Source organism: Aedes albopictus, chromosome 2, assembly GCF_035046485.1.
Source record: "Aedes albopictus strain Foshan chromosome 2, AalbF5, whole genome shotgun sequence".
In the NCBI taxonomy this organism is placed as follows: Eukaryota; Metazoa; Arthropoda; class Insecta; order Diptera; family Culicidae; genus Aedes; species Aedes albopictus.
Genome location: NC_085137.1, coordinates 214,329,654 through 214,356,327, shown reverse-complemented (window position 1 = coordinate 214,356,327; position 26,674 = coordinate 214,329,654). Strand labels below are relative to the sequence as shown.

Below are 26,674 nucleotides of genomic sequence, written 5' to 3'. Positions count from 1 at the left end.
GCACAGCTCTTTCAAAGCGGGGGATCTCAGCCCGGAAAGTGAAGAAAGAAAACCTTGTGGTCACTTATTACCGTCAAATGGTATCTTTCCGGGTTAGAAAATACGCACATCTTCTCACCGGAATCTGCGACGGATGACGATAATTTTGGAACTTGTCGGAACGAGCTTCGCGAGTTATTTATTTGGACATTTTTCTAAATGTGCGAAGCCAAACTTTACTTGCTGCGTAGCAACCCCGGCTCAAACATGTACGTGTTAAAATAGCAAAACTCACTGAATCACTATACATTTCTTCAAATCAAAAACTAAAGGTGTGATTATGAACAATCGTAACTATTTTTATAAGAAAATCAATACATTTTCGTTATGCATGATCCTAGAATTGGCGAAGAAGGGAAAACTTTATTCATAACATACTTAAGCAAAGCTTGTCAATTTCAACCTATTATTTTTCGCGTTTGTATTGTCACTCTATCACATTTGTATGTCAGACAATTTGTTGTGTTATTCATGTAACGATCTATGATATTGTTTGGTTGAAAATTTCAAAGCAAGTAAAAATAAAATATTTGATGCATACTAAAATAAATTCCTACCTATACAAAACAAGAAAACCATTCTCTAGAAACTATATACCTGGCAACAAATCCATACTCATGTTCTTTCGTCTCCTCTTTACGCTACCCAGAGAGCTAAACGCGAGAGAGCGCACGAGCCTACGGATAGAGACCGTACTTTGCGTGTCTCTATATTCTAAGCCCTGCTACGAACCGTACGTAAACTTTTCGCATTCGAGCCTTACTTAGCAGCGACCGGTGCGGTTCACTTCTTTGTTCGGGGCTCTACTTAACGTTAAAACGCTTGATTGAGCCCATGAGTGGGCTTGGTCTTACTAAATGTACTATATCACCAAATTTTGTGAATTTTTTTCTACTTCTGTGGATATTACTTTAATTTTAACCTATAATGAAGGCAATTAAAAGCGGCACCAACAATGTTTATAAGACTGGTGTCAAATGCTCCGAATCCTCTTAGATCCACGGTGAATGGTGCCTTGACGGTATATTCATTTTTAGCTATTTTAAAAGAATAAAAATATTGCTGTGTGCATTCAGAATGCAAATATCAAATGCGGGAGCACCAAATGCGGTAAGATTTTCTAACAAGTAACCCGATGTCAGTGGGAGCTTTTGAATCCTAGGTTGGCGATGGTTTTGGCTATGGTTGCTAAGTTGCCTTTGGTAACACTACTGTGTTACCGCGTTTGGAGTGCATTTGGGCACCGTTTGCATCTTGAACGCACACAGCAATCTCAGAGATTGACTCTCTACATCTCGATATTGAAGGGACCATCGAGATAGGGAGAGATCGAATTCAAGATCCAATTTATAAAGCACACTAGATTGAAAACCCGCCCGTAACTAGGAAAAACGGTCAACAAACAGATGTCAATAAAAAGAAAATCGCGTTAAGTACTGTTCCTTTGAATTCCACTAAGAATTTGCATCTTTTGACAGATACGTATTTCGACCTCAACTGTAAGGTCGTCTTCAGTGGCTTGTACTTGACTTGAAGTCGAGTCAAGTACAAGACACTGAAGACGACCTTACAGTTGAGGTCGAAATACGTATCTGTCAAAAGATGCAAATTCTTAGTGGAATTCAAAGGAACAGTACTTAACGCGATTTTCTTTTTATTTACAGATATTCCCCTAACAAGCCCAGGTTAATCATCATCAAACAGATGTCACTTTACCTTCCCAGAATGTTTTGCTTGTTTTTGTTAAGAATCGAGATCTAGTAACCTGTAAAAACGGGCATATCGAGATATGGAGAGATAATCCAGAACAAAAACCAATGAGATCGCATCGAGATAGAGAGATATCGAAATGAGGAGATATCGACATGTAGAAAGGTAAAATGTATGCAGATTGAAGGGACCGACCAAACCATCGAAATAGGGAGAAATATCGAGATGTAGAACATCGACATGTGGAAAGTCGACTGTAGTCAAATATAACTACTGATAAATGTCAAAGCCATTGAATATATTACTCTTATTTCAGCTTATTTCAGCATCCAGTCAGTGTCTTGGCGCCAATCAGCTGACGATTGGTTTTTGTTCCCTCAAATACCCCGCCATACTACATACACTAAAGAAGCTATAAGTTCTCCAACAGTCGGAAATCAAATCTTGTACCGGGGCTGTCTGCTTGGTTGCTCGCTCATGCTCATGCTCATGACCTGGCATAAACAAAAAAACCTTTGAAGGTTCGAAATCACTGGTTTTTATTTTCGATCGAGCACCATTTACATATGCCGCCGCCCCCATTTTTTCGGGATATCGAGATCGTCGACCCAAAGCCCGGCGCGGCGGCTCAGATATAGTAGAACTTAGCTGCTACTAGCTATGTGTATATCAACAGTTAGTTGTGCGGATTATGATGGTTTGTTTATTTTGTTTATTATTTTTATGTTCTCCACTGCACGGTTTTTATCGCCTATTTGGGCATTTGGATCAACTGGCGTGCCGGCGACCAGCGGCAGCGACGGCGAAATGGAATCACGCCGTTCGCGTTTTTTTTGTTCTGGAACTTGGAATCATAAGAAGTTCGAACAAATGTGATATTAGGGGGAAGAATGCGAAAGCACGTGTTTGATTGCTTTCGTTTGCCAAAACTTTCACACGCCCGCCGTTTTTGAGAATTTAGTTTATGCTAGTTCGAGCCTGTAAGCAAAACACCTTACAATCGTTTGGCGCGTCGGAAATTTGCTGATGCGTGGCGCTATTTGAGTTGTTTGATTGTTGATTCGTTTTGGATATTAGGATAGAGTTTCCTGAAAAGGATGTTATCATCATTTATATTACTCTAATAGCGATATGTAGTAGTATGATAGTAATATGATAAGTTTCATGAGACGTGGACGACACGAGAAGGAATCACGAGTTCCATGCACTCAATTCCTGAGAAAGCGGATTTCCAGCGGTAATGACTGGATAAACTCTAAGAAAATTATTTGGAAGAATCGTTGTAGAAATTCAGCAGGAAAAAATGGTTGGAGTTCTTCAATTTTCCTTAAAACTACAAGTGTATTCAAATTGACCCATTCTCACCCCTTCGAGGAGGTAAGAATGGGTCAAGGGGACCGAATTTGTCCCGCATTGGCAACAAAACAAGTTGATAAAGTTCCGGTCAGGTTAATCTCTCGCTCTAATATTCATCCTATTCGAAAACAAGCGATTACAGCACCGATTCCGTTCTTTTTGGTTTCATGCGTGCTCACTTCTAACAAAAATACAAAAAAGGAACAAAACAAAACAGCGATTAAATTCCTTATTCTCAGTAGGATGAAAATGGGAGCCACATGCTTAATAAGGAAACCAATACCTTACTTACCAAAAATATAGTATATGATGGATATGAGTTTGAGATTCTAAAAAGTGTCAATCCACCTACAAGTGTGATGTCGAGCCTCATAAGTGACATTTTGAAAAGTCCTTATTTTCAAACTTTCTTGGACGATATTTCAAAAATTAACTAATTGCCCTAGGAATCAAATCAAATCAAAACAGGAACTGCTGCAACTACGAGGATGTCACCATAATTTTTTAATTCGATATTCACAATATACAGGGTGGCAACGTGAAAGTAATACACTAGTTTGGAAGCCATACGTTGCCATTCATGCTATTGCATTGAAAACAAGTGTGCTTGGAGAAACGGGATCTCAGATATGGGGCTTTTAAGAAACAAAGGATTCACGAATTGACTCGAACGAATATTTCCGACAGGGTTGCCAGATCTCACGTTCTGCTCAAGACGCACGCTGCTCACAACATTTTTTTTCCAGAAGATTTTTTTTTTACTTTGGAAGCGTCTCTGAATAAACAAAATGATCGTGTGTATAAAGCAAGTATTCGTGAAATTCCTGCCGACAAACGAGAGGTTCAATGATATCGGTGCAGCGGTGATGGTTTGGGGCTCCATATCAACAAAAGGCCAATTACCATTGTTGTTCATCGACAGGGACATAAAAATTAACAAAGATTACTTTTTACAATACGGCATCAAAGATCACCTATTCCCCAGTGCTAAGAAACTGTTTGGAAAAGAAAGTTTTTGTTTCCAGCAGGACTCAGTACCAACGCATAAGGCAGTGGTTGTTAAACAGTGATTCAAGCAAAATTTACCGTGCTTCATCAGCTCATCGGAATAGCTGGTTCCGTCTCCCGATTTGAACCCACTGGACTTTTGTATATGGGAATACATGCTAGGGAACCTGAGCGACGCGGAGAACTTGGATTTGGATACCTTCAAAAACCGTTTGGTAAAAATTTGGGATGAAATGCCGGGCGAAGAGGTGCGTGCGACTTGTCATAACTTCAAGAAGCGTCTGCGGGCCGTAATTCAAAACAAAGGGGAATGATTCTAATTGAACTAAATACTTTGTAAGTTTAATACTTTGTTGTGTTATTAAAAATGAATTTGCTGAAAAATTAAATGTTGTTTGAATTTTGCATCAGATTTTGAGTGTATCATTTCTACGTTGCCACCCTGTATGATGGGATATTTCAGATTAATGTTTTGACCTAATCTCATCCCTTTGACCCATTGTCACTCCAACGATGGTACTAATAGAGTTCAAGAAATTGTTAAATCTCAAATAAAATTTCCCTACATGGCGACCGTGAAAGTACTGTTACGGTCACCATGTAGTGTACGCGACAGGAACTTTCAACATCATAACTACAGTAGACGTTCGATGCAACATGTTTACGTGTCAGTTACCGAATGAAATTCGCTAACTGCAATGACTGACAGACGTCAAACGGTTGTCAATTGTTGTTGTATGCAGCCGAAATGCACTCAAAAACATTGAAATGCAGCTACAGTGCATCCGAAAATCATCGCAGCTCTGTTGACGTTTTGATTTTGACAGACAGCGGTGCGATAACTGCAAAATTGTTGCACTTAGCAGTCTTGCAGTTAAAAAGCATTGCAGTTAAAGCGTTTGCACCGAGCGAACGTCTACTGTATTCTACTACATACTATTATTACTCAACTCCATCATAATGCGATGTTCATTTCGACCAGGTAACTTATTGGCTATTAGAAGAAAGTGAGAGAGTACCCAAGCAACACACTTGGACATAAATAAGTTCCTGTAATTTGTATGCAACTATATTGAAAGTTATACCATTTGAACCAATCGTCTTATTAACGACTAAATTACAACTAAAAAAGCGCAAGAGGTGGAGCCAATATAAAACATCCATTCGTGATATAAACGGTTTTAATACGCAATCGAATTATAACCAAGTTACAACTTATAGTCGACTTACAAATTGTGACCGATTCGACAACTAGTCAGCTAGTCACCACATTCGTCACTGCCAGTGACTATGCACCCAGAGTTTCGTTCATGTGATCAATAATTGTGTGCACAAATATAGTGCAAATAAGGCTGACCAAGAACGACAATTTGTGTGCCGCTCCAGATTTATCGGTAAGTCACGCATTTTGGCTCCGTATTCCCAACGCGCCTCAGTATACCTATCATTTTGCAAGTGAAAATTTAGGCATTTGTGATAAAAATTAACTCGCCATATTGCTTTGACGGAGTGCATTTCAGCAGCTTATTTAATGCACTCGTAAAATGCTGAAAATAAATTTCAGAATTTAGAAGGATACTATTTACTAAATCATGTCTATGGGAATCCGTATTGACAAAGTACAGCAATGCTGCACGCGGTACACGGACCCGCAAACTACCCAAAATTAAATTCTTTTGACGCAATCCCATAGTTCGGCCCAATAAGTCAACATTTGAGCGAATCGATAAAACTCACGCAAGGTAAATTGCCTTTACCTCCAGCTAAAAATATACTTAAGAGTAAATAAATACAATCCAAGACCACCTTCATTCAATCCAAGTTTGGGTAAATCTATATTTACTCAAAATTGGCTTATTGGCCTCAAGGACCCCCGTTGGATAGACGCTTCTTTGTTTATTTACGATAACATCGGAGGGGAGAGAGGAAAAACAGCCTAATTTTGGGTAACTAATCAATTTGGTATACTCATTTTAGGGTAAAATTGACCCAAAATAAGGTAGTTTGAATTTTCCGTGTAGGACAAACATAACCAAAAAAGCAGACACTTGGACGTGTTCTTCCCATTTACGTCGACAAGAGGCTGTTCATTTATTACGTAAGAAAAATTTCACGTTTTTATGTAAAAAATGTAAACCCATTGTAAAAATTACTGCGAAAATGAGGCAGATTTTTTTTTTTTTGGGTCAATATAATACTTCCAGTCAGATTTTTTTTTTTCTATTTTACCACTTTAATTTTATAAAATTTGGAATATGTCGATAATTTTTTAAAGTAAAAGTTACATTTTATTTGTACATGATTTCGTTATTCTTGAAACATTTTGGTTTTTTTATAGTGCATTTTATATTTTTCAGGATCACAAAAACATTTTGCCGCACATTTTGGAACTTCTATCTCTCCTGTCAAAATTGTTCGTTATGTTTTAAATAAGTTCCAGGTGCAACATGTTTATAACAAGCAGAATCAATGTTTTTGTTGATTTGGTTTGTAAACGGTTGTAACTAAGATTCATTGAAACAATCAGATTTTACTTCAGTTACAAATTGGTTTCGCAAGTTTCGACTAATGATGACGTTTGTTTTCATTTTTGCTAGTTATTATAAAAATGTTATACCTCAGTTTGACTTTAACAACAGGATTTTATTAGGTTTTAATTTTGTTTGTTTCATGAAAACTCAGTTGCAACATGTTTGCAACGATGATCATTTCCATTTTAGTTGCAGGTGCTACTTGGGAAGTCTCTTACGATTGAAGAACTTATTTTTCATTTGTATTTGACTTAATGCTAATTGTTCATTGGATTTTTTTTTTGCAACGTGTACACTAGCTAACGTCAAAACGGTTGAATACTAGCACCTCTGGGAAAAGAATCGCGGTAATCAAATGAAATATTAAATCTTCGATAAATGCATGAGACAGGTAAAAAAAAATATCAAATATGAAATTTTCGTTAAATGCATGTGAGTGTAGAATTAGCAACTAGTTAAAATACACAAAAATAAAAACGAAAAAAAAAACCCAGATTAATCCACCTAGTGGTGATAGCGCCTTTCTCGTCGAATATATACTAATGATCTTTACGTCGACATAAGCCGATCCTGAGAACACTTTGCTTAATACGATTCATGTAAAATTTGACCTCCTTATGAACCAAATTGTGCACAGTAATTTTAGACGCAAAAGACGATTGGAAAAACTTTATTCAGTGTTGATGCTTTATATTAATACCACAGGAATTTGAAATGGAGTGCTTTGATGAGATTACTTTGGTTACGATTTTATTCTCTTGTACATATATGAATGCTTTGACTATTTCTTCCCTTTTAATCTTACCCAACGTTTACCAGGCTATCAAAAAAAACCACCATTTGATGTATTGCTAACATTGGTTTTGTTAACTTTCATAATTCCACTATTTTAAGTGCCGCATGCTTGGGTTTGGTTCAATTTTACGTTTGACCATTTCCGGCGGACACCTGGAACCAATTCCATGGCACTACTGGTTGTCCCAAATATTATATGGATATGGCTATTTTCTTGTCAACTGTTTATCAGGCTGCCTAAAAAGCCGCGAATTGATGTGTTCCATGGTGAGCATCCATTAAGTGCGTCACGCTGAAATTGGGAATTTTCGAAGCTCCCCCTCCCCTCTTCGTACGGGTTTTTCCTATACATAACCCGGGAGCATCGTGTACTGAGTACACGCACCATGAAAAAAGCTCACTTGTAGTACAAAGCGTGTGCGTAGTATCGCTGAGGGTGGCTGAAGACGCGACTGCTCGGGGGTAATAGCTTGTCACACTTTTACAATCCCCTCTCCCCCTAGGATCGTGACGTACTTAATGGATGGCCTCATGTATGATTTTGGTTTACTTTTATATTTTACCATTTCCGGCGGGGCACACGTTACCTGTTCTTCAACACTACCGGTTCTCCCAAATGTGCGTCTGAGACTTTTTGCTGACAAACTGTCAATTAGGTTATTGAAAAAGCCGTGATTTGGTGTGTCGCATGCATGGGTTTGGTTCTCCTCTATATTTGGCCACTTCCGTTGGGACCCCACGGAACCGGTTCCGGAACACTACCGGTTCAGATATGGTCTGATACTGTTTTCCTGCTGATCGTTAATCAGGTTATCGGAAATGCCGCTGTTTGATGTGCCGCATGCATGGGTTTGGTTATCTTTTATATTTGGCCACTTCCGTCGGGACCCCACGGAACCGGTTCCGGAACACTACCGGTTCAGATATGGTCTGATACTGTATTCCTGCTAACCGTTCATCAGGTTATCAGAAATGCCACTGTTTGATGTGTCGCATGCATGGGTTTGGTTCTCTTTTATATTTGGCCACTTCCGTCGGGACCCCCCCGAACCAGTTCCGGAACACTACCGGTTCAGATATGGTCTGATACTGTTTTCCTGCTAACCGTTCATCAGGTTATCGGGAATGCCGCTGTTTGATGTGTCGCATGCATGGGTTTGTTGTATTTTCATGGCTGACCCCTCCCAAGGGTACCGGTCCGGAACACCTAAATGGCCATAACTCCGGAACGGCTGGACCGATCCGAACCATTTTCAATAGGAAACAATGGGACTATATGCCGCGTCGAATGAACCATCGGTCATTAAAATCGGTTGAGGTTTACTACCAAAAAGTGATGTGAGTTTTTTGTACACACACATACACACATACACACACACGCACACACACACATACACACATACACACATACACACACACAGACATCACCTCAATTCGTCGAGCTGAGTTGATTGGTATATGTGACTCGTCCCTCCGGACCTTCTATCAAAAAGTCGTTTTTGGAGTGAACATTAGCGTGGGACACAAAAAGACAATTTACTCCTGTACACTTTTCGAGTTCCATTTTGGCCCCATATCAACTGTACAAAATTTCAGCTCGATCGGAGAAACTATATTTTAGCGCCAGACGTTTTAAGTTTTCATACGATTTCCAATGGGGAAAATCACTTTTTCAAAGAAAAGTCGCCACAGGTTGCTCCTTAATCCCTAAAAATATATCGATGAATGATTTCTGTAGACCGCAAAGCGATCTGAAGCATGTGGAAAAAGTTATTGACTGAAAACCGAATGGCATGCCAACGCTGTTTAACATGTAAGGAATAACAATAAACAATAAAATCTCGTAATTTTATCGATCGCGAAAGGCTTAATAACTTTTTCCACGAATGTCGCATCGCTTTGCCGTCTTCGGAGGTCTGGTTCCTCGTAAAGTCATCTACATAAATCATTCATCGACATATTTTTAGGGATCAATGGGTGACCTCAAGCGATTTTTCTTTGAAGAAGTAAATAGTCCCCATAGTAAATCGTATGGAAAACTAAGAATGGCGGGCGCTAAAATATACTTTCTTCGATCTATCTGAAATTTTGCACAGTTGATATGGGACCAAAATGGAACTCAAAAAGTATACAGGAGTTGGAGTTTTTCCATTTTTTATATTTTCCCATATAAAGCGTGTACCAGGCTAGTGAACATATAGCCTTTCCAGTACACTTAGTGTACGAGGAATTATTGCTTAGTTTTCTCCAGAAGTGATGCTGGAAACATTCAGAAATTTCTAGTAGGATAAAATGGGGCAAGATGGCCACCCGGGCCATCATGGCCGTGCGGTTAGCGGTGGCAGTCATCTAGGCATATCGTAAGCCACGACATGTGGGTTCGATTCCCGCTCCAGTTGGTGGAAACTTTTCGTCAAACGAAAAGTGTGCCGCCTCTGGCTGATTGTCTTCTTGTTTCGTTTTTTTTTTATATAAAAATGAGCAGCCCTTCGTTTTACTACTTTAATGACGATTTTTGTTTGAACAACTTTATAATCCGTTGAAATAAAGTTCATCCTGTGTGTACACCCCTGATTAAAGATAGTTCATAACGAAAGAATTGAAAAATATCGTCAAATTAGTGAATATCATGGATTTTTAGCATTTTCTTTTAAGAAATGATCAGAACAAAATAAGGTTCATGAGCCAGAATCAAATTTTTACCATAATTCTTGTTATCAGCCAACATTACTAGAATACTGCAAAACATTTTTACTTAGATTAGGGTTCATTCAAATATTACGTAACGCAAAATTTGACAATTTTAGACCCCCTCTCTCCCCCACGTAACAAATTTTGTATGGGAAATTTTGAAATTTTGTATGAAGCGTAACATAGCGCTGGACCCCCTCCCTCCCCTCTTAGCGTTACGTAATATTTGAACGAACCCTTAGGAAATATTTTCTAAACAAAATCATTATAATTTATAGGATTTAAGTCATTGTCCTATAGTGGGGCAAGATGAGCACTCCTGATGGGAATACAGAAAACATTAAGAAATTATAGTAATTCACCCAGTAATGCTAAAACATAGGTTCCGTATCCTCTGCAACATTTTGGTTGCGTATCATTTACTGTGTGGTCAATTGTAAGGTAAAATATTGAAAACATTGAAAATTTTATGTTCGAGCAGCTGCTAGCTGGTCTAGACCATAAAACATATTTTTGGTATAGTCAAATAAATCATCTTTATTGTGAATTTTGAATCCTGTCATGTTAATGAGTGATAAAAAAAACATGATATAGAAAAGAACTACTGAGAGGTACTTTGAAAAAATGCGTTCACTTTCAATAAACTCCTCGTGATCCTAATGGCGCTCATCTTGCCCCGTCCTACCCTACCATCCACCATGAAGTTTTGTTGTGATTTCTCAAGCAATGTCTGCTGAGAATCCTCCAGGAATTCTGGAAATGTTTAAGAAATACCACCAAGAATTCCTAGAGAAATTCTAGTAGGAGTTTCTGCTAGTAGGCACCTACTCTTAGAAAAAAATCTTAAGGAATCCTTGAAGAAATCTGTAAACGAATCGCAAGAATTTCTATAGAATACCTTGGAGAAATTTCTGGAGGAGTCCTTGAAAGAATCACGGATGAAATATGTACAAAAATATGTTTAAAACTCCTTGAAAAAATTCCAAGAGGATTGCCTTCAGAAATACAGTGGCGTCTCGTAACCTCACTTTGTACCTGTTCAACGACCCTAAAACTTGATGTTGCGGAGAGTTCAGGTTCTGATTCAAATTGAAAATGGATGTAAACGGCTATTCTCGTCGTTTTCTACAAGTTACATGCTAATTTATTGAGAAAATACAAGAATCCACGTTTGTTGAACAGGTAGAATTGAGGTTAGGGAATCGCCACTGCAGGAATTCCTCTTGGGATCTTCCATAAATTTCTACAAGGACTCACATAAGAATTGAGGGGGTTAGAAGCAAAGGGGTGTAAGTGACAAAAATCAATTTTCGAGTAAATGAGGTTTAAAGTTTTCAACAATTTTTCATCCCATGCAAAATGTATATAGATTCAACATCGACCCAATTTTCTCCGATTTATTGTAATTCATCGAAAAAAAATATTGGAAAAGTTCCTAAAAGCTTAAAATTATAAGATTTGTTTATATGCTCAACTCAAAATCGACAAAATGGTCACTCACATCCCTTCGCACCTAGACTCCTCAATTCTTCTTTCATTACCAATAGGAATTTCTTGCTGGGACTCCTCCAGTAATTCCTGCTGTAATTTATTCATGGATTTCTTCGGAAAGTTATTCCTACTGAGAATTCCTACAAGAATCCTCTTGTGAATATATTAGGAACTACTGTTGGAATTGCTCCAGGACTGCTTCTGGTTTTTTAGACATTTCAGGTAGGTGTCCTCCTGATTTTTTTCTGGGATTCCCATGCAATATCTGCAGAGAATCCCCCAGCAATTCCTGCAGGACTTTTAAGAGCAATATTCATATTTATTGGAGATATTCCATGGGAATCTTAGCAAGACTTCCAAGAGGTTTCTCACCACGAATTCCCCGAGAAATCTGAAGCAATTTCAACATAATTTCCTACAGGGAATGTGAAGAGGATTTTCAATAAGAAAACGAAGAAGAATTTCTGAAACAATCCCTATATACATTATTGGAGGAAGCGCAAGCGATATTCTGAAAGAATTTCTGAAAAAAATTTCAGGGTGAATTTCTGGAGAAACCCATAGAAAAGTTACAGTAGTGATTGCTGGATGAACCCTAACTCCCTAACTAATAACTCAATGAATCCCAACAAGAATGTCTAGAGGTAACTCCAAAACAATTCTTAGATAAATATAATAAAGGAATTTGTGGATTAAACATAGCATGCATTTTTGGGGAAATTTAAAGTGAAATTTGTAGAGGAATGTTTTGAAAGAAAAACCTGTAAAAGTCGCAAAAGGTACTTATGTAGAAATTCCTGTGGGCTGGGCATTCTAGAGTTTTATTTTTCACAAAAGTGGTCCTGATGGAATTCTTGGAGAAATGCACAGAAACTTTTGGAGGAATCCAAGGAAAAGTCTTTTGAGAAATTCCTCCACAAATTAATGATGGGATTTCTCTCAAAATTTATGCTGAGATTGACCCAGAGCTTTCTCCGAGGATTCCTTTACATATGCTGCGTGTAATTTGTCCAAGGGTTCCTATAGAAGTTTAATTTGTGATTTCTCCAGAGATTTCTCAAAGATACCTTTAGGAATTTCTCTTGTAACATCACTTGAATTTTTTGCTAGGATTCCTTCAGATATTCCTACTATTTTTTATTCAGGAATTCTTGCTGGAATTTCTCAAACAATATTAGCTGAGATTTCTTCAGTAATTGCTCGTAGGAGTCCACCAAGAGTTCCTGGTTGATTACCAGCAGGAATTGGCTGAGGAATTCCAACAAGACTTCCTGGTGGTTTTTTTCAAAAATTCCCGAATGAATGCCAGACGCATTCCTAAGATTACTAAAATTCCTGTAGGAATCTCAAGTGGATTTACGGCATGAATTACTGGGTAAATACTAACAAAAAAATGTACTCCCAAACGATAGTATTCAGTTGGAAAAAAAACAGGTTATGCTTTTAATAAAATTTTAGGAACAACTTCAAAATAAACACGTTTTTGGGGGTAAAATGATCCATTTTTACCCCCATATCCATTTTTTTTTTATAAAATGTTGGGCAAACTCGGTGTATTAAAATCTGTAACACATAAGGCAGCATCCATTTAACGCTAAAATCGACATTAGTTAACCCCTTCCCCCTTCCACCCACCGTTACACTTTTTTGTATGAAAATCCTAAAATTTTTGTGTGTGGGCCGTAACGCTTTGTCATACTCCTCCCCCCCTCCTTTAGGAATTACGTAATTTGTGGACGACGCCTAATATAACACAACTAGAGCAAACTGTGAAGGGAAAATATGTTACGCTTTTAAATTATTAATTTATTCCGAAAAACCATATTTTTTACAGATGCTTGAATAATTGCATATTCCACAAATTATCATTTAAATTAGTTTTTGAAGACATGTTCATTTTACCCACACCATTTTTCATGACTCTGTTTTCTTGCATTTTTATAATCGAACATCAAATGAGAAAATTGTATTTTTTATCAATATTTTCTTCCAGAATTCTTAGAATATATCACCGTATACGATATAGCAGGTTAAAAAAAGATCTTGTTATATTTCTATTGAAAATGACGACAGTCGCTTAGGGTGTTCATATTACCACCAATTTCCCTACACCCAATTCTCTTATTGCACAGGTCGTGATTTTGGTATAACTTAGTCAATTTGAACCTGTTGATTTAATTTTTTGTACACTGTACTGACGGTTTCTCTATGTGTACAAATTTTCCTGTGAATTGATTAAAAATTGTCTGAGTTATAGCCAAAAACGACCCTGTAAAAAAGAATCGGCTGCACATTAGTTACGTAAGTTGAACAATTGAACATGAACATTTACAAAGTACGGATTACACTCAATTCTGTTTTTACGCGATGGATACGTCCGCGCAAAAAAAAAAGTTCATGGAAAATAAGTTTGCATAACTTCGAGAAATCTCACAAAAAAATCCAAGGAAAAAATTGCGTAAAAAAGTCGTGCAAAACAAAACCGCGTAAAAAAAAGTCGCGTAACTTCGAGAAAAGTGTGTAAAAAAGTCGTGTAAAACAGAATTAAGTGTATTAAAAAATCAGACACATATTTTGAGAAAAATCCTCTGCATACTCTGATTTTTTTTAAATCTCCTGCATAAAAGGGCGTAACTGCTGTCACTTGTTGAACCAACCTTCAATTCACACCCGACAAAAGCTCTGTGACACTTCGAAGTTAGCTTTCATTGCTGCAGAATGCAACAAAGGCTGTTCAATTCATCAAAACAAAAGCTTTTTCCCGTCGGAAAAATGTTTGTTTTCAGTTGTCTTCGCATATTTTATGCATACGAAGCATCGTATTTCACAATCACAGACAATGGTTTCTTCGTTGCACTGTGATGACGCCCTGTGATGACGTATTATGATCTGGTGGACAAAAATATAAATTGAAACATTTTGAACGTTGTTCCACAGATCCATCTCAATTTCAAACCAAATTTAGAACACATGATTTAATTTGGATTGCGAAGTATTTGACATACTTTTCGTGTAAACACCTACGGTCAAAACATATTATTTGACCATACTATGTACCATAGTGTCCCGTAGAAGATGTGACGGGAATTAATTTTTTTCCCAGCGATTGCTCCAGGTACACCTGAAGTGATTTCTTCAGGAATTTCTGTCAGTATCAATTCAAAAATTCATGAACAAGTTCCTTCAGAAATTTCAAAAATTCTTTATTTCAGGGATGTACCCAAGAACGTTTCCAGGGTAATTTGATGATGTTTTTTTAATAATTTCAAGAATGTCTGGACTATTAGTTATTTAAAAAAAAAAAAAAAGCATACAGGAACCAGGAAATTATTCCAGGAATCCCTCCAGTAGTTTCTTCAGAAATTTACACAAGGATTTCCTTAGAAATTCTTACAATAAGTCCACCAGTGATTCTTCCAACCAACACACATGCCACAAAAGAGTCACCCACGGCACCGCAGGTTCTGGTTGTGTAGGAGTCACTGTGACTTAATTCAAACATATAAGAACTTATATGCTAAAAGTGCTTTCAGAGTTCAGACATTTCTCCAGGGAATCCTTCAGGAATTCACCCAGGAAAGACTCTTTCGGAATTCTTCCAGGGATCTTTCCCGGAATTTCTTTAGGAAATGCACCAAGAATTTTTCTAGAAATTCCTTCTTAAAATTCTCCAGACATCTTTTTTTGAATAAATTCCAGGATTTTTTTTTTTCAAAAATTCCATTATTTGAGAGTTCTTCGAAAATACCTGCACCAAAATTCTTCAAGAATTTCTTTAGGCATTTCTTTCAGGAATTCTCGCAGAAATAACTTGAGGGCTTCCTTCAGTGATAGTTTCAAGGCTTTTATGAGAATACATTCAAAAATTCTTCCAAGGATCCTCCCGGGAAAACGTCAATTGACATTTCTATAGGATTATGTTCTGAGATGAGTATATGCAGTATATGAGTATATGAAAACAGATTTCGACAAGTATGTACTCGGAATAATTCAACTAAAGGTTTATTCTTAGATGAATAGAGGTCAAGGACATTCCAAGATTGCCAATAAGCATATACAAACTGGATGATTAATTACTGAAAGAACTCCAGTTAGTCATGGAAGACATTATGTAGACTTTTAAAAAAAAATCTTCGGACGGGTTTCCATATCTATTGGAAAACGTTGTTTGAAGAAAAGAAAATTCTGGATTAGTCCTCAAAAGAGCTATAATTTCTTACGAATGTTTCGTAGATATCACCAAAAAAACTTAGGTCCAGAGGAAACAATACCCGAGTAATCCTAAAATCCTAAATCTTCCAGAAATTGTCCACCGCTAACAGCACCACGTTGATTTGTGTAGAACAGGCGAGCTTTTTTCAACGTATTGTACAAAATACATCAGCGTGACTGCTGAAGGGTTACATACTGCTTTTAGTATTAATGTTATTACATTCAATTTCATTGTGTTGCGTTTAGTTATAAAAGCTAGTTGGTACAAATTTGCCAAGGGTGCTTGGCAAATCACCTTCTGACAGCTGGGTAACTGTTTGACAGCTCCGCCTAGTACAAAATGCGACGAGGGGTGATTTGACAAATCGCTCCCATACAAACTTTAAATTGTTTTTTCAATAGGTTCCCGGGCACTGAAATCCATGAAAATTTGGACTTCGGCTCAGTTTGGCATGCAGATTCAGAATATGGAATTAACTCAACACCGCTAAAGAAGCCAATAATTAGATAAAACCTCTAAATCGAAATCAAGGCGTGGGTTCGATCATCCGACGGAATGGAACTTGGAGAGATTCTTTCCAATAACACTAGTTTACAGCATTTTTGAACTCGGTAAGCTGATGATCATTTTTGGTGTAGAATCATGCCCTGAGTTCGAAAACATGAAGGAAAAAGATTACAGTAGAGCGGAAATTTTTTCGATTTTCCATACAAGGTTGATGATTTGAAATCGATTTTTGTTCTATTTTTAAGCAACGTCGCTCACTTCACACATCTCATTCTCCGTAATCAATGCTACGATTGAGCTGAATTTTTTACTGTAACTCGCCTACATATGATATGTCAAATAAACGTTGAGAAAGAATTTTTAGATTGTTTTTTTCTCACTCATATTTTTGAGATTAGTGCAACGTAAGAACTATATCACAATCACACGACACGACGCGGAAACAGGACATAACACTTTTTGTTCTTACAAATAACGAAAAAAGGATATAAATTTACCTTTTTTAACGACCGGTTTCGGGTTTGTTGTCACCCATCATCAGGACATCGTCCTGATGATGGGTGACAACAAACCCGAAACCGGTCGTTAAAAAAGGTAAATTTATATCCTTTTTTCGTTATTTGTAAGAACAAAAAGTGTTATGTCCTGTTTCCGCGTCGTGTCGTGTGATTGTTTTTTTCTCATTGAAGAAAATACATTTCTTCATATATTTTTGGAAATTTGGCTAAAATTTAAGGAGATCGTCCCTAAAACTCGCCAATATCTTGAATTTCATCAATCTGAAGCAAAACCTGCATTCAGATGATCGAAAGGTATTGTATTCAGCTTTTAATTTATGGAAAAAGATTTGAAATTGGTTGAACAAAACCCAAGATATTTGAATTTTAATAAATTCCATATTTTTTAAAGTTGTAAACCTCGATATTGAGCTAAAACTCATAAAGTGCTCTACTTAAAAATTGTTGAAGCACGGTTTCGAAATCAGTACTAAATTTTGCTTCAAAAATTTTGGTCGTTAACAGAAGTTCACGACTTTCGTTTTATTTTGTAAACTAGTGTAATTGTTTGTATAGTGTTTCATGACCTGTGTTATAAGTATCAAATATTTACTATTTTTGTCATTCAATCAATCGGAAGCTATTTCAGGTCTGGACGCTTTATAAATTGATGATACTTATCATCATAAATGCTGCAATGCTTGTGAGGACTAGATTTGTTTAGATGAGTGGAACTATGTTTTTGTAGATAGTAACAAATTCTGAAATGGTAATGGATATACCGTCTACCCTCGTTGGTTTGACCACTTTTAATCTGAACACCTCATCTTTGCTGCCCCATGCACGATTTGTGTAAGTGTTCATCCTATTGTATGTTATGCTATGCTATTCTTACCTTTTTTGTATATCTGATCCAGCGAAGTATTTAAACGATGACCTCCCAATTGGAAATGATTCACACCAAATCACACAACTTGTTCCAAAAACAAATCACTTTTCACACCAAACAACTGCCTTGGATGAATATCGCCTTAGCTTCGCTTAGTTCTTCCACGTCGTACATAAATATCCGTTTGAAATTTCAAACACTATTAGTAGCCAACACGTGAGTCGCTAATCAATCATGCTTCCGATCATAATTTCTGAAATTTAACATCAGCTTTTCCACCACTATTCAGCTGAGATTTCCCATTAGGACAGTCGTTTTTCACTTCCAGATGAAAAAGTATCCTAGCCAGTCGATTATGATTTCAAATTTCAATTTGCTTTATTTATGTTTCTCAATAAATAGCAAATTATAACATCAACCATGGCATAAATTGTTTTGATTCGTTTTTCTCCCTTTTGGCTTCCCGTCTTTCCGGCAAGATCGATTAAAAGTGTTTCAAATCCGTTGCTTATCTTTGCATAGATCTGGTCACTACTGGAACGGAACTCCACAATGCTATTTAATGATACTGTTTTCAGATTTCTTCAGTTTTGAACTTCATCACTAACCGCAACGTCGTCGCCAAACCCGGTCAATCCGCACACACGTTGGCGCTGAATTAAATCACTCGAAATTACATTAATAAGCAAAACATTTCCACTGGGAGCTTCCTGTGAGGGCAACTCGATCGCACTTTGCACAGACACCGATCGCAGTTCTGTTTCATCCCGAACCAAATGAAGTTTATTATTTATTTTGAATCAATCGCCGCTTTCTTCGCGCGCGCAATTAGGAGCAGTAATCCGACGGCGCCTGGGGTATGAGTTGCGAGCATATAAGTCCACCTTGGGACCCGCAACAGTCTATGTAGTCTTCACTGGATCGTCAGATTTCTAGATCAACCTGTAGAACGCAACTATTCAGAACTTCGAACGGATCGCGAACGAACCCTTATAACACGCACAGCTTTCACCAAAGAACACCAACCAAACTCTTGACCACAGAATCTCAGAATCTGAAATCGAGCACCACGCAAAACGATGCTTGCCGTTCCGAGCTCGGAAGACAAATGATTCGAAGGAGCCAGCGGTGATTCTGTTTTTCCATATTTCGATGTTTGTTGTTCACGCTTCTCGAGTCGAGAGCGAGCGTCGTCGCCTTCGACCCGACCCGACGTCGTCGTCATCGTCTTGCTTGTTTAGCTGAGGTTGGGATTGGGAGTCGAGACGGTGGTACCGTGGTACCTACCTTGTGCCTTGCTACGTCTCGTGATCTCAGCCGGCAGCATCCGATTCTCCGGCGCAATGTAGCGGCATGCTTGTCTTGCAAGAAGGCGGGAGAAGCTTTTCCCGAGAGCAGAGATGATGCGATGCTCAGTTTTGGATGCTGGGAAAATTGGTTTATGATATGGTGGTATGCTTGTGTAGTGCCAATTGATGTAATTATTCTCAGGTGAATTATGATATCACCGATATCACATGTTAAAGTTTTACTGTTTTCTTCGATTATGATCATTGATACTACCTAACACAAAATTTGTCGTTTTCATTAGCCTTTTTTACGTGATGTACGTTTCGGATGGGGAACTTTAGTGATGGAAATTGCAAATTGTTTGTCAATTCCATATGGAGACGCATGGTGCTCCATGAATTTTATATTGACAGTGCAATTTCAGCCTGGATTTTTCTACACGTTGAAGTCAATTTCCCTACAAATGTATTCGTCTAACCTGCTTCCAACTGCAAAGACGATTCCTCTGAACCTTTTCAACAGCTATCACCCCCACATCGTTTTGGAACTACAGAGGAAGTGGTGTGTGGACTCGGAGAATGGCTAGTGCAGACACTATAGAAGAGGCGGTCCGAAGGTTCGGAGTCGGCTACGTTGGTCATACCAATGCCCTACGGTCGAAATCGACCCATACAACGCCAGCGATTAAGTGACCGTGGGGAGAACATCCTGGTAGCGTTACTGTCGTGGCATCGGTCTACTAGGTTGAATCCGAGCCCGCGATTGGAAAGGGGTCCTCGGCAAGGTAGGTGGGGGCCCCATGTCAGCACGTCCTTCTGTGTGCTGGTTGATAGGGCCTCGCTTACGGGAAGGTAAAATCACTGTGGACGCGGTATCAGTTCTTGCTACTTGCTGTGCAGTTGGAAACAAGCGTGGTGTCTACTCTGGAATGATCCGCAGAGGACAAAGGAAGTGGTAAGGACCACTCGGGAAACTGGCTAAACGCCAGCATGCTATCTTCCCCCCATGTTTTAGGTGAAAAATAAATCAGCGCAAACGGACATTCGGGAGAACTCGCATGATCGAAACGGTGTAGATATTGTCGGAAGCAACCATGGCCCGACAGAACCTGAGTCTTACTTACCGTACGTGTCAGGCTAAGGCATGAGTGTCCTCTGCTGTACGTAGGAGCAAGGATGGGGACACTCACTTGCAAAGAGTTACACTCACTTGTAGTTTTCTCAGCTCAGAAGCGTGCAATCAAAAAACGATGTATGGACGACTTTTGCCTCATGATTTTGTCTAAAAGTTTGCCGAATAGAGTAGGAGTCGCACACGCATACCAAAGTCGTGAGGGAGCTGCGAAGGCAACTCTCCACGAGGTGAATGTAAATTACACTCACCTCGTGGAGAGTCGCTTTCACAGTTCTGTCACGACTTTGGGATTCGTGTGCGACCCCTACTCTATTTGGCAAAGTTTTAGACAAAATCACCAGGCAAAAGTCGTCCATACATCGTTTTTTGATTGCACGCTTCTGAGCTGAGAAAATAGCGTGAGTGTAACTCTCTGAAAGTGAGTATTCCCATCCCTGCGTAGGAGTCGTCTCCATTCAACTCGGTCATGGCTGTGCGTCTCCAGTCACGCACTCTGCGAAGCATCCGCAGGTCGCGTCGTCCTCCATTTGATCGATCCATCTCGCTCATTGCGCGCCACGCCGTCTTCTACCAGTCAGGTTACCAACGAGAACCATTTTTACCGGGTTATTTTCTGACATCCTGGTGACGTGTTCGGAGCCGAGGAAACTTAGTACCGTAAAACGGGGTAACTTTGGTAGTGCAGAAGACGTTGTAGAGTTTAGCTTATAACTATGATTCCTTCAACCTGTTCAAGAAAAAGTTAAGCGTAGATCAAAAAATAAATATGAAAGTGAAACTTAGACGTATTTTTATTAAAACGAGTTTATATGAAACTTTTTGGGAAAAACGTTAAAAATGTTGATATTTTTGGCATTTGTCAAACCCTTCAAACAATTTGCTTTACAACTTGGTTTCGACTATTTTTTTTTTTCAATTAATAACCACTTATTCTCGGTACATAGTTCAAAGTAGAGCACAGCACTCGTCTTGAATTTCTTGACGATTTTTTTTTTATGAACTTCAATCAAATTTGTAAATTTGTACAGGATTCTCCATACACCGATAAGCGCCTATATATGCAATGCCTTAGAACTGTTGTGTTCAAAATTAGTTTACAAAAAATCAAAACAACTCAAATAAAGTGCCCACTATGCGTAGCATGTAATCATATGTTGATTCACCGTTAAGAATATATTTACACATAGATGATGATTTCTGATACCTTAACACATTGATTTTTTCACTATTTTACTTTTATGTATAGAAAATTTCGTGTTTTAACAAAAAAAAAATCAAACTGGTATATTCCACACGGCTTCTCTCGTAATGGTAATACTCCTAAGATTTCAATCCGTTATTAATTTTTGAGCTTTGATGCGTTTTTTTTTTCAGAGTACATACTATTAAAGTTACCCCAAAATGAAAATGTGATTTCCAAAAATATCTAAGTTACTGTAGAGTCGTACCTTGTGAGAAAGTGTATACCTACCATGAATCTATCTCCCTTGATGAAAGCGCACAGCTCTGTTAGGTAGACCTGAAAATGACACGATGAACGAGCATGCAGGCAGGTAGAATGGGTAGAATGTGTTGAGCAACGGCGGCGAGAGCACGCACAGTGACGGTGAAGGAGAAATATAAGAAGTGTAACGAGAAGAATAATAAACGAGTATTATTTGTAATAGAGAGATTTTGTGTCATCATTTTCCGGAATATTACAACCTGGCGACGAGGAGAAAGGTTAGTAGATTATGAGTTTATTACGTTGAAACAAAATTGATGCATTGCAAAGAAATATTGTGCTGGTGCAGAAAAAAAAATGGCGTCGGTCGGATGAAGGTTTATGCTGCAAGTTCGATGAAGGGGTGAAGTGTAAGTGTGTGTTTTTTTTTTGTTTTCTTCCGATACAAGCGAGGCGGATACATGTGTGGTCTAAGGGGAAATGTTCAATTTGGCTAAACACGGGAGAAAGATTAGATTTTCTTTGTATTATCGTCGCACCACCAAATCGAAGTCGTCGCTAGAAGCACATGCGAAGTTGCAGCTGCGAAGTAAATTTGAATCTATTTTTTCTGTTGCGCATCATTAAGCTAATTAAGAGCAACAATATGCACTAATCCAAATTGAGTTGCGACGTTTCTAAGTAGGTTAAAAATCAATTTTCGCACGTTCATTCACTTCGTATTTCGACCAAAAGCATAATACATTGAGTATCATCTATTATCGGAGATGAGATTGCGAAACATAATGATGACGACGATGATTGAAACAGTGGGTGTGATGGAGAGGGGTGGGGTGTCGAAAGTGCGTGAGGTTTTACGTGCGAGAGGGAAATATTTTTTTGTTTTGTTTTCCACGCACATTCTGACAGTTGTGGAGGTTTTTCATCAGTGCGACAGAGTTGGAATCTCTTTCCAACTTCGTAGTCTCGTATCAGGAAGGGTGCTAGGCAAAGCGAAGACATTGACTTGATCCACCACAGGTGTATAAAGGAGGATGAACCAGGAGCGTTCAAAGCGTGGATTAGTTGAGGGGTAGCATGTGGAGGACGATTGAGCCAGTTACGTTCAAAGCGCGGTTCAAAGAGTGGTTGTTTTAACTTTATTTTGTTATATTCTATTGGGAGATAAGATTAACGTTTTGAAGATTGTGAATTCGTACCAGTAGCGTACATAAAAGTGGATTACGGAGAATTTGGTCGAAGGATGATTTGAACCAGTGGCGTTCAAGGTGTTCAATTTATTGTACCAGAAGCGTACATGGGAGAAGTTGGAAGTAATGGAGGTTTGGATGGAAGACGGTGATAAGTTACTTGTACCAGAAGCGTACATGGGAGAAGTTGGGAAAAATGGAGGCTTGGATGGAAGACGGTGATAAAGTACTTGTACCAGAAGCGTACAAAGGAGAAGTTGGGAGTCATGGAGTCATTGATGGAAGATGTTTTAAGTGATTGTACCAGAAGCGTACACAGGAAAAGGTAGAAGCACTAGAGGAAAGTTCGAAGGATAAATTCAAACCAGTAGCGGTCAATGAATATGTGTAGATATGTTGGATGTCAATCACCAGTAGCGTGATGGAGAGCTATTTGACAGAAATCTTTAATTAGTGGCGTGGTAAATAACAGTAAAACATATTGTATAAAGGTCTATGAGATTATTGTAAAGTGATGATGAAGTGTGTAAGTATAATCAACCAGAAGCGTTCATGGGAAAAGGAAAACAATAAAACGATGAATGATAATAAATAAAAGTTGGACACAAATGATTGTATTGTTTTATTTTTGGGTTTAACAGTATGAAACACTGATTGGTATTAATATATATATATATATATATATATATATTTAATTTCGATTTATTTACGGTGGCAGCCTTCATCCGACTTGATGCTATTTAATTATAATACCAGTAAAGAATGTTCATGAGGCTGATGGAAAGCATATTGTTCACAGATGGAGGAAGCTCGGCAAATTCCACCTTTTCGTTGTGAGGCTATTGAAAAAAGCAAGTTATCGCAAGCATGGGAGGAGTGGAAAGGCAGTCTGGAGTGCTATTTCGAGGCATATGTGATAACAGATCAACGGATGATGAAGGCTAAACTACTACATTTGGGAGGGGTCGATCTACAACGTGTGTTCAGAAGTTTACCTGACCATAACAAAGTTCCAATGGTAACCACGGAACCGAGAGTCTACGATATCGCAGTTCAACTTCTCGATGCATATTTTCAAGCCGGGCGACAGTATGTCATTGAAAGAAGAAAACTAAGGCAGCTGAAGCAAATGAACGATGAAAAATTTTCGCATTTCGTAGTTCGTTTGCGTCAACAGGCGAAAAATTGTGGATTCGAGAAATATTCCAGTGAGGTCAGCGAGATTTTAAAAGAGATTTATTTGATCGATGTAGTAGTAGAGAACTGTCGATCTGATGAGCTGAGGAAGAGTATTCTGAAAAGGGATCGGAGCTTGCAGGAAATCGAAGAAATAGCAGGTAGCATTGAGGGTACAGAGGCACAGATGAAGAACCTGAAAGATTCTGGACTGAGTAGGGAATCGGCTGTATACGACGTTAGGGATAAACACCGAGCAATTACACGTACGCGATATCTGACGAATAAGTTGGATGCAACACGACAGAGGAATCGTAGTACCAGTGTCCCATCATTTTCGTCAGGACAGATCAATCAAACTTGCTATGCCTGTGGACAACAAGGACATTTCGCTGCCTCTAATGAATGTCCGGCAAAAGGGCGAACTTGTCGCCGATGCCGTCGGTTGGGTCATTTCGAGAAGACATGCCGAAAGCGTCGATTTGAAGGAAGCACGCCGTTTAAGGCTAAACGAGTCAATCAAGTTGAGGATTCATTGGACACTGAGGAGATCCCGAATGAGAAGGCAGGGCAGAATGTAGAAGCGGATAACAAGGTGTACTATGCTTTTTACGGAGGTAATGACTCAAACGTTATTCCCGGGAATATTGGAGGCGTAGCTGTTCAATTGTTGGTTGATTCAGGAGCCGACGTAAACCTCATAAAACCAGCGACATGGGAAGCTATGAAGCAGCAAAAGGTTTCAGTAAAACGTTCCGTAAAGGGTTGTTCAAAAGTGCTCAAGGGTTACGGCAGTGATGCGCCTCTCATCATAATTGGATCTTTCGAAGCGGAGATTGTTGTGGGCATGAAGAAAGTTGAAGCTGAATTTTTCGTAGTGCAAGGTGGACAACGCGATATTCTCGGCGACAACACAGCAAAACAGCTTGGTGTTCTGAAGGTCGGATTAAATATAAATCAGGTTGATGAAGGAAAAAAACCTTTCAGCAAGATATCGGGAGTACAAGCGCACATCCGGACCAGTGCGCATATAAAGCCAGTGTTTCAACCTCTTCGGCGTGTCCAAATCCATTTGGAAAAAGCAGTGGACGAGAAATTGGATGAGCTGCTACGTCGCGATATCATCGAACCGAAAACAGGACCGACGACCTGGGTTTCCCCATTGGTGGTAGTAGGAAAAGCATCTGGAGAACCACGGCTATGCTTGGATCTAAGGCGTGTTAATGAGGCAGTTGTACGAGAGCGGTTTCCGATGCCGGTAGTGGAAGAATACTTGGCTCGTATTGGTCGTGGTAAGGTATGGAGTAAACTCGACATACGCGTAGCTTTTCACCAAGTTATTTGGCAACACTGCTGTGAAATAGTGCGAAAGTTATATAACACCAAAAAATATCGTTAGTTTGGACTGTTGTAGATTTCATAAAATAGTTAGTCTACTTTAGAACCGTGAATTCAGTTCTTCGCTGTGAAATAAAATATTATTCGATACAGTTTGGTGGCAATATAACAGCAAATTACGGGAATTAGTGCATCTGATTTTGCGTGATAAGAACCTAAGAACAATCAGTCGCATCGTTCATTGTGTCGCTACGAACCGAAGTGAAATATTTCATCTGCTACTTGTATTGCCGGTCTGTGATACAGTACACACTGATACAATCTGGAAACCTTTCGCTATGGCTGATTCTGTTGCAATATGCATAATTTGCGACAAGGAAGAAAGTGACATGAAACGAATGGTAGAATGTGTATATTGCCACAAATGTGAGCATCTGAAATGCAAAAATATCATTGGAAATGCCGTTCGAAAGATCCGTGAGCGACCCTATTTTTGTTCTCTACAATGTCAGGAATTTCACCACAGAGAACTAAGTATCGCTTCTACTGAATCTCAAGTGTTGCGTGAACTGCAGACTGTACTATTAGAAGTGAGGGAAACAAAAACGGAGCTAATGAGTATGAAGAGCACCATGGGCGATATCGAGAAGTTCCAAAACTTTTTGTCCGATAAGTTAGATGACCTTTTCTCCGAGGTTACATCGCTGAAGTCCGACCAGGGGGTTTTGAGATCGGATGTCACAACGTTATACGAGAAAGATAGGTCGATGAATGTTAGGCTGAGCAGTTTGGAGATGGATTTTGATCGGATCAATCGAACAACTTTAGCAAGAAATGCTGTTTTGCTCGGAATTCCAATGCGAAGAGATGAAGAACCAAAACAAATTGTCTGTGATGTTGCTGCTGCTGTGGGATACGAGCTAGAGAAGGAGACTGTGGTCGAGGCGCGACGTCTGGTTAAAAGTAGTGGTCAACATGATATGAAACCGGCTCCGATCAAAGTTACGTTCAGAAGTGAAGTCGAAAAGGAGAATTTGTTCAACAAGAAGAGAAGCCATGGGAAACTTTTGTTAAACCAAGTTGATTCTACGTTCACTGACTCTTCAAAGGCAGTAGTTTTACGTGATGAATTAACAAACTATGGGGTCAAATTGCTAAAAGAGGCGCGTGATATTCAGGTTGAAGCTGGTTTCAAATTTGTTTGGTCTGGGCGAAACGGCGCGATTCTTATGAAGAAAAATGAGTCGGTGAAGGTCGAGATTTTTCGCTGTGAGATGGATCTGGATAGAATCAGGAAGGCCAATCAGAAACGTCTGGCACGGGATAGCTCCTCATCTCCTGAGGCTGGGCCAGCTCCAAAGCGGCGTTAATGTTT

General features: G+C 38.9%; 1 protein-coding gene across 1 annotated transcript in view; it reads right to left on the bottom strand.

Annotated features, from left to right (window-relative positions):
* The window catches only part of LOC109420341 (uncharacterized), a 137,163-nt gene extending 118,234 nt beyond the window's left edge, over positions 1–18,929 (bottom strand). Inside the window, exon 1 of the mRNA XM_062851107.1 lies at positions 17,734–18,929. The gene's annotated coding sequence lies outside the window, so the exon portion shown is untranslated. The remainder of the gene's footprint in view (positions 1–17,733) is intronic.
* Between the last annotated feature and the right edge of the window lie 7,745 nt (positions 18,930–26,674).